The sequence below is a fragment of the Acyrthosiphon pisum genome, unplaced genomic scaffold, assembly GCF_005508785.2.
Source record: "Acyrthosiphon pisum isolate AL4f unplaced genomic scaffold, pea_aphid_22Mar2018_4r6ur Scaffold_21517;HRSCAF=24167, whole genome shotgun sequence".
NCBI lineage: Eukaryota > Metazoa > Arthropoda > Insecta > Hemiptera > Aphididae > Acyrthosiphon > Acyrthosiphon pisum.
The window spans coordinates 41,607-52,092 of record NW_021770993.1 but is presented as its reverse complement, the minus strand read 5'-3'; positions in this window follow the sequence as shown (position 1 = coordinate 52,092).

Genomic DNA, 10,486 nt, shown 5'->3' with positions numbered 1-10,486 from the left:
TCCGTTTTCTTACGTCCAAGAAAATTACTGGGGAAATTAAAATGATACATCAAAGTAAAAACACATTAAAAATTGCATTATTCTTCGGAAGAAAATTAACTTAATTTAGATATTTTTGAAATAAAATTAACTTGAAGTTAACACGTTAATCTTGAAAAAAAAGTAACTTATTATGTTAAAAATTAATTTGAAAAAAAAAGTAACGAGTTAATTAACTTAATTAAAATTAACTTAACGTTTTAACTTAATTTTAATTTTTAACTCGTTAATGCCCAGCCTTGCAATACTAAATATAGTCAATAGTCATGTTGGGATGACTTAAATTGTTGCGTAGTAACTCGCTTACTACACTACTTATTATACATACTTACAAGATGAACAATTTTGAATAAGATATTTTTTAAATTCCAATATCATTGTCATTGTTTTCATAAATTCTTCAATTTTTCGAGAAGTCGTTGTTCATTTATACAATTGTGCCTATCTAAGATTTCAAATTTCAAATTAGCTTTTTCATCGCAATTCAATTTGTATATTTTGTTTATTTAATTTTTATTTAGCCCATTTATTTAAATTAAAACTTTTATTAGATATGATCTATTTTCTTTATACAGCTTACGAAAAACTTTATTGTTATGTATTTTGAAAAAGTAATGTTTAATTTCTCTAAAAGTCATTGTCCCTAAATAATACTTTCTAAATGACAACAATAATGTATAATTTTTTTAGTGAATATTGATCCTTACATATCAAAATTGTACACATTTCAAATATATTCACATTTTTATTAATACTAAATTACGTTTTAAAAAAATGTATTTTGGAAATAATGAATTTGATTTTGACGTGACAACGTCTTATATAATTCGATGGATCCTGCTGCATGCACGAAAAAACATGACTCATGCGTCGTTACCTCGCTGTTCCATTCGCGTAGGCTACCCAACATCGGTCGTCACGCTCGTAGAGGCGATCGTCGGGAGGAGTGGGGTGGCAATTCGTACGGTGTGCTGCCAACACACACGGTCGTCGTCGGCCGATTCATTATTATTAAAGACCGGATTTATATTCTCTTAAAATACCAAAAATATGATGCTAATATTCTCTAAAACACATTCAAATATTCTCAATATATTCTCTAAAAACACTCCATTTCATTTCCTACTTTTCCTATCATCGTCCTATTCTCAACAGAATAACACAAATTGTAAGAAGTTAAATATCACACATGTTTAAAAGTTGTAAAATAATTGCTCAACGCACATTCATACTTGTAAAAACTATTAAATTGTAAAAAAAAAAAATTGACATAATTTATTGTATTTATGTGTACAAATAAATGTAACTTGATCAATTCCATTGTGATTTCCATTTACCTCCTTCTCTATATACATACAAATATATTAAACTAATGAAATTAAAATTTTCTTTTGAAAAATGCTACCATTCCTTCAGTATTTTCTTAACACGTTGTCACGTTCAACTATCGTCAGTAAACCGACTTTACAGACAACCGATTTTTTTTAAATTTAATTTAGTCTGCATAATTTCTTAATTCCTGGCTAATTTTAATATACTAAAATTTACTAAATGGTTCAACAATTATTTGTCTTTATATCAGTGAATGTTGATCATAATTTATCAAAATTTTACACATTTCAAACATATATATTTATTAAATTTAAAATAAAAGTTTTAAAATTTCTCTAAATCCAGATGAAAAATGCTTCTAAAATGTTCAATACCGGTTTAAAACCTAACCTTATTCACCAATCAAAATATATTACGATAATTTTTTACTGATACAATTGACATTAAAAATACTTGATAATTATGTTTGATGTCATGATTGGGACTTTGATGTTGTTCTAATAGATTTAAAAACTCATGTTATAATGTTTATAATAATAAACTTTATTTGCATATTATAAAGTTTTTACTTTTTAGAGCAAAAAAAATTTCATAAAAATGTAGTTTAAAAATTAAATTTTTTATGCAAACGTGATGTATTTTACCAATGTTGTGTAAATATTTTTTGACTTCTATGTGATGATGGCATGCAATCTATGCCACATATGTTAATCCCTCCTATAGGTCTATGGTTTTTTCCTTGTTCAAATGCATTGGAGTAATAGGTACAATTATTTAAAAATTGATAATACATTAATAATAATTAAATAAATTTTTCTATAAATTCCGTAAAAATTGTCTTGTTCTACTGTTCTAGTGTATACATATCATGTATAACCTTTGGTCTTTAATAACTTTTAATTAATGTAACAACATCCAAGTCCTAGTCAGGTTAGGAGTATATAATGTAAAGTATGTTCAATGTTCATTTAATATTTATTAACTTATCTAGGGTAATGGACATATCAGGTGTTAATATTTTTATTAGTAATGATCTTACCCAAATCCTGCAAAAATTTTCACCATGGAAATTTGTTCATACTTTAGTAAGATTATTTATAACTAATGTGTTTATGATTTTGATAATTAAGTATTGAATTAATGTCCATTATTTTGATTCACACACCAGATAGTTTTGATATAAATGAAAATTATACATTATACAAAAAATATCTCTCAGGATACCTAATAATTATTAATGGAAAGTCGGGTAGGCACTATGAACAACGAGCTCTGGGCCTATAGCTCCGCATCAGAGTGACAATACAGGACTCACTTCTTCGAAACATAAAACATTGTATTATCAATCTGATGTAAGTTATATTTTGTCGTGTCAATTTATTTGTGTAATCAAAATAACTTACCTATTATATTTTTTTTTAGTATACACAGATTGATTTGTAATAATTTATTTTTAATGAAAAGAAAACCTTAAATTGGAGGGACATTGTAAAAATATATAACTAAAAAAAAGAAATGTGTGAATAGACCTTTAACTACTTTAGTGTTAGCTCTAAATCCAGAATCCAAGTACATACTATATCATATAGATTTTTATCTGTATATTAAGTTGTCGGCAAAGAATGAAATCTAATTCCCATATACATTTATTGGATATAAGTATATTTTAATTAAATTCAAATTTTTTAACCAAAATACAATCAAAAAATATTATATGCATTGGAATAATTGGTTTAAACTTTAAATTCCGGCATTTATTATCGTTTATCTACTAAAGGTAATACGTGATGGCGATAATACCGTATACCGGGAATCAGTTACCAGTGCTATATTATGTAACCATGATGGTAAATATTTTAAAATGTTATTTTTATAATTTAAAGCTGATACAGCCACGCTCCTGGCTAGTCAATCACTGACACAGTATTCTGGTGGGAGTGATGAGAGGACACTTTTTTTTGTCTAATAGTATTGTTTAACTATCTTGTTATTATCGATTATTATTGCTATGGGTATTGTGAAATTGAGATAAAATTCAATTTTGACAACTGGTTTTTACTGTTGGGTTTGTTAAATTGCCCAGTAGCAGTAAATTTAACGAATATTTAAGAATTAATAAGTCGCAAACGGATTAATTCAATTCCGTAAACGTTAAAATTATTTTTTCAGAATGTTTATAGATTTTAGTTATCTAAAATAGTTATTCCCATTTGAAAATCGAAAGTTGATAGTGTTTCTATCAAATAGGGGAGGAAGTTAAAATTATAAAAATTATAACAATTATAAAATTATAACTGTAAAACAGTAAAATCCAAAAAGTTAAAAAAAAAAAATTATTTTAAAATTCCTCATACATATATGTACTTCCCGAAATATTGGATGGTTCATGATAAAAATATTACCCTGTATAATACAATGATAAACTACCTATATAAATTATAAATTAATCCTTATTATGATAATATACGTCATGTTAAAATTTAACTGTTTGTGGTTTTGTGAATAATGTTATAGTAAATACTGAATAATAACATTACATTAAACTAACGTTATATTATGCGACAATATTATAATAAGTATACCTAATACATACTGTATACCTACTATATTAGTACAAGTGTAAAAAACACCGTTCGACATACCGGAACTGTAACTTTGCACAACGATTGAAATCGATTTTTTCATTCCTAGTATAATATAATAATAATATAATAATATTATAATATAATATAACATTTAAATTTCTCACACTGTCATGTTGTTTATTTGTCATTAGATTAACGTCTAATGTAACTTAATAATAGCTATAACTAGGGAACGGATTTGAATGCAAATTGCATTTTTTATTTAGTTATAGCCTATAACTAAATATGGGTTATACTTTGAGAGTAATATATGAATAATTATTCTTTGACAAGTAAATTGTTGGTAATTAAAAAATTATGTTTTATAATCCTATTACCCAATAGTATGTTTTATAAGGTTCTTTTTTTTAATTGATTGTTTTGTTATTAAATTACCTATATTATATTATCTTTTTTTCGTCTGTATATTTTTTGCATATATTTTATAATTATGTATACAACGTATGAAAATATTTATCAACGAAATATTATGGACTGTATAGATAAAACAATTAATGTAGATGCTTATAGGTAAAATCAATCAATGAAAACGCGATTTGTTATATCTCAAAAAAAATGTCATTTTGCGGCCTACAATGTAACATAAAAAAAAACAATGTAGAGGGAATGAATAATACAACTACGGAACAGAATAAAAATAATAAATAATAAATAGTTAATATAATATATAGATATATAAAAAATAGTTTAGTCAAAAGGTTCCTACAACATTAGTGGTCAGCCTCAATGACTTCACCAACGTAATCGACACTTGTAAATACAGAAATGAAATTCAGTTTTATCGGAGTCTGTGAGGAATGAATCTCTGCGTTATGCGATCACACTAATTTAGGGAACTATAGATACTGGATATACTACGCCACCATTTTGCGACTAATAATGTTATGTAAATTTGAATTTTCTCCCCTTAAATTGTTCATTATATCATTGATAAATAAGTTGCACAATGGTGGCATAGCATACCCATGATATGTAGAGCCTTAATTAATTACACATACATAATTATGGGGAAGTATGGCAAAGCAAATACATGAATTAATTAATTATAAAATATAAATGTAATACAAGGTATACTGACTTGTAAAGACGTCTCTTTGACCAGCCAAATAAATACACGACAAAATAGAAGTCACAATATTATCAATATATACGATAAGTGACAAGGACAAACGGTGATAAAAATGTGGCAACCGCTCACCACTATCACTATTATTATTACTATTTATTTTATATATTATGTGGCGATACAGGGCCCTTATCAACATGGTTCTCCCGCCTTTAGTAACCGTCCACTTCGCGGACTTTTTAATATTTTATTCAATTATTTATTTTATTAGGTATACAACTTCTGTGATTTTTTATTTATGTTCCTTGTTTCTATGATCTCGTGTCTCCCATTGGCGACGCCATGTCACTCGTCCCGCGACGGTACAACGCGGCCGACCGAATTCATGTCCCAACGACGTCCTCGTATTTCCGACGTTACCGAACGCTTCCTCGATCACGCGTGCAACGGGCACAACCGATTCTTTCGACACGACACCGACCATGCGACCACTCAACCATTGTACCTACTTATTCGTACTGCGTACAGCCATGTGTATATTTCGTTTCGTACAATAAACTACTCTCAACGCAACGCGTCACAATTAAACAGTGTATTTACTCATTATTTTACCTACCTAAAACTTGTGTACCTATACCTTCTGCAACGGAGATGCCGGCTAGTGCGATTGGATATCACGCTTGTGACTATCGGAGTGAGAGTGGTTGACTGGTCCGCTACCCACGGCCTGACGTCGAGCGACCACACGGTCATCCACTTTAATATAACACAGAACAGCGTGGGCCCGGCTGACAGGACGGATCCTTTTGTCAAGTACGATTAGAGTAAGACGAGTTTGGCCGAGTTCCGTAAAACCTTAAGTGACCAAATCAGTGCGAGGGCGACGGATCTGGAAAGTCTGGACGTCGAAGCTAGCGTGACCGCACTCACAGAAGCATTAAAAGCAACCTTTGAGGCTCGTATGAGCAAAATTAGAATAAGAGAACAGAAGCCGCCTCCCTGGTGGAATCAGAGCCTGGACAGAGAATTGAGTGCGCAGTCTGGAACTCTTACGAGAAAAAGAAAAAAAAGTTCAATTTGAATTGTTTCAGAGCCAAGCGGGACGCCTGGCATTCATTTGTGACCGACACAGGCAACAAGGAACCTTGGGCCCCTGTCTACAACTGGCTCAAAACTGGCGACGTAAGGCCATCTCAGAGTCTTCCATCGTCAATCTGCAGGGCTGGTTATACTTTCACTGACTCTATCGAAGAGACCGGGGAAAGACTTTTGGAAATCCTGGTCCCGGGAGATACGTCCGATGGTGAAATTCAAGAACAGCAGGCTATCAGGGAGGACACGGGCATAAGAGTTAGGTCCTTCGACCCTAAGGTGGGCGAGAACGGACCCATAGATCTGTGCGATGCCAAGGAGGTAAAAAGGGCCATTTGGAACAAGGACCCTAAGAAGGCACAGGGAGCTGACAGAATTACGGTAAAAACTCTCCTCCCATCATGGCGAGTCATCGCTGAACACACCAAGCGTGTGTTAAACAACTGCTTCAGGGCCAAAAAGTTTCCGAAAACCTGGAAACTTTCGAGAATGGTTGTGATCCTAAAATCAACGGGCAAGGACCCTAAGGAAGCGAAATCCTACCGGCCGATAAGTCTGCTCCCGATCTTGACGAAAGCTCTGAAACACGTTATCATGGACAAGATCCGAGCCGACGCGGACCCTCTCATGTCTCAAAGACAGTTTGGCTTCACGAAAAACCTCTCGACAGTCGATGCCATGCACTCGACTGGTCGGAACAGATTGGAGAGGTGCGTAATAGCCGTTTTCCTGGACATTTTGGGCGCATTTGACTGCCTCCGGTGGACGCAGTTAGTAGTTATGGGCATGCAGAACACAGGCTTGTTCAGCTGACTAATCGGCATGGCAAAGACCCACTGGGGCCTGAATAAGGAAGTTACTAAGAACCTGTACAAAACAGTGTTTATTCCGCAAATGAGCTACGCGGCCTCTATGTGGGTCCCAAGGTGTTTGACCGACGGGCACCACAGATAAAGAACCAACAGCGCTCAGAGGGACCCACTGAAGGCTATAACGGGTGCGTACCTAACCTAGGTACGATTTTCTGCGCAATGTTGCCATTTATTATTTATTATTGTCAATTAAAAAAGTTTGATGAAAATTTGTCAATTCAAAATATAAAAATTAAAAATTGAATAAAGAAATATGTACCTATACCTATACAATTGTATACAAATAATTTATTATAATTTGATACCTTAGTACTTGTTACAAATATTTGAATATATTTTTATGAATAAAATATTCATTGTATTCGTTGATTCACACCATCAAACTTAATTTGACGGCTAATGGCATTTGATTGAAAGGTCCTTAAATACTGATCTTATTTTTGTGCAGGTATCTTTTTGTGTTTTCTTCTGAACTCCGTCTCGAGGCCAAATTCCCCCATAATAAGGCAGCTGTTCTGTGTAAACAGCAGCTCAAGTAACACAATATAAACACTTGTGCTGTTTATTCTTTTGTAATACGTGTCCTATTACGTGGTTCCGCACACTTTATGTTTGTACTTTTTTAACTCATAAACCACGATGGAAAACGACAATCGATAAATCATCAACACGGCACGTGTTTAAATTGTGTTACTTGAACCGCTGTTTACACAGGCCAGCTGCCGTATTATGGTGGAAATATTTTGGCCTCTAGACGGCGAAGCGCAGTAAGTTTAGTCCATAATCGGCATTGAAAAAATTGTATGACTGTATATTTTACAGTGCTGCCAACGAATACCAATTTTATCTAAGCACTCTGACGGGTTGTGCTCGTGCTGGTAAAGTGGTAATGATGCACGAAAAAAAGGGGTTTTGGTCGACTGCCGTATGCATTATCTAGTTCCACGGAGTACAAGGTATATGACGTAAGACTAATATAAAGGAGGGGGGAGGGGTTATTAAATATCATTGATTAAAAATTACTTATTCTAATGAAATATTATATAGACGAGTTTAAAATCATATAAAAGCTAGGAGTTTATGCCAATTAAAATTTACGACACTTGGCTTAGATTTTTGAAATGTACATGGGTTGGGAACCTCTATCCTAGAACTCTGTTTCAAAATATTATAAATTATAACGCATACCATACTATTATAGTTAATTTATATATATGGAATAGAATACATATTTATCAAATTATAATCATATTTAATCATCTTTCATAAACCTAGTCCGTTTGACAAAATTCATATTACAGTACAAGTATAGCTAATTATAACTACTACAAGTATATACTTACAAGCAGCCCCTACCAGTTACCAATTTTTTTCAGATTCGGTTTTCAATTATAATTTGTTGTATTAATCGTTTAATACAGGTATAAGTTGGAAGGATGTAGTAATAAGATATGTTATTAGGTAAAAACTAGGTTAAGAAAACAATTATAGGTAACAAGTAGAATACCACAACAATTCAAATTCCATAAACATTAAACATATTACATGTAACTATAGGTTAAGACAACAATAAAATAAGATAATAACAATTAGATATAATTTAATCATAGGACAATCGATATTATTTGATAGTTATTCGATTTTAAGTTTAAGATATAAGGAACAGTAGACGGGTCAGAGTGTGGTGATCGTGTGAATCGGTTATCACTGGGCATTCGAGTGTAATAAAGTGCTTATATACTATAATTCAATTGTTTATTTGTGTACGTCCGTGATCGACGTATACGACAAATACCAGTTTTCAATATTTTTCGGTTTCATTTTTGATTTTGTTTTCGATTTTGGTTTTTAACGGTTTATACCGGATTCTAAAATCAGTTTTGAAACGCTGCTTTAAAAATTGTTTTTCCATCACAAACGTCTCCGTACAATCATGTGAGATAGAACACTCTAAAACGGGAGTAAAGAAAAACAAATAACACTTGGTTAAAAATTAAGTGAATTATAATAAGAAGATATTCCAAAAAACCAAAACAATTAAATAAAGTAAAAAGGCTGGTCATTAGTAGCTACGAAACCTTATGAATTAATCGAACAGTTCCGATCCCATCGTGGAATTCGTCTTTTGTAATCGTTGTAATTTTGTTGAATAACTTGGCGAACTGCCCGATAACGGCGAAAAACAGTACTGTCAGCTTACCACAATCTAACTCTATATATAAAAACTGGACGGTAAAATCCGGTCGTCTGTTTAATAACATTTATATTCTTTACTGACAACAGCGATACAATTGTTATATTTACCTATCAGATAAATTTTTATTGTATTATAAGATACCTACGATATCTTATATCTTAATTATCCCCGTTACACGTTATACATTTTACCAAGTCGCCAGTCCGCAGTCGGTAACTTTGTCATTTGTGTTAAGTTGTAAAGTGCGGTGTGTTATACAAATACAATTTTTCAGTACTCAATATGGAAGTCAATTGTATTAATAAGATGTTACTTGATGTTATTTTATAAGAATCAGTATTATTTAAAGGTTAGTTTTGAGTACTACTATTGTGATACCTATGTAAATATATATGTCACTACATGCTGGCCAGTACACATGAATTATAATTTATAGTAAAATAAATGAATGTAATGTGAATTAATAATGCGTTGGAATTATTAATGTTATTTAAATAAATACATAAATCTACATCAATAATGGAGTGAAGTTTATTTTTTCGGTAAAAGGAAAACCACTTGCATTACTTAATCGCCATAATTATTGACTTATTTGAACACGAAAATATGGTCATAAAAAATAGTTATGCATTCGAAAACTGTGCTACACTATCATTCGCACAAACTGAAATGTAATCCATCAAACAGCAAATTATCATAAACACTGAAAATCCAGTCCAAAGTATTGAACGACAAGTTTTGAGAGAAAACTGTAAACGAAAGGCATGTGGGTCTACTTCTGTCCAAACTATAAAAATAATTCAAACAGAACTTGTAAAAAACGTTAATTCAGAAATTGAACATAGGGATATATGGTCAAGCAGAAAACCTATGTACGAAAATAGACGACAAATATATTCAGCTTTTCCAAAATCTTTAATAGAATCAATTGAACAACTTTAAGTATGGAGAATAATGATGTAGGTACTTAAATTTAAAGGTGACTGTTGCCGCCGCAACATAATTATTTGCATATTTTAATTAATATTATCACCGGGCACAGGTGAACAGCTGGTCACACACATATCATTATTTTGTATTGTTATTATTATCGTTAAATGTGTCTTGTGAGATATATAATATGTAGATTAAATGTTATCGTACGCCGCCGCGCCGTCTACGCGAAGATTATTTAACACGGCCGCCGTGAATTCTCTCTCGTACCGTACGCTGTGGTGTGAAGACCGGCCGGCTCGTAAAATTA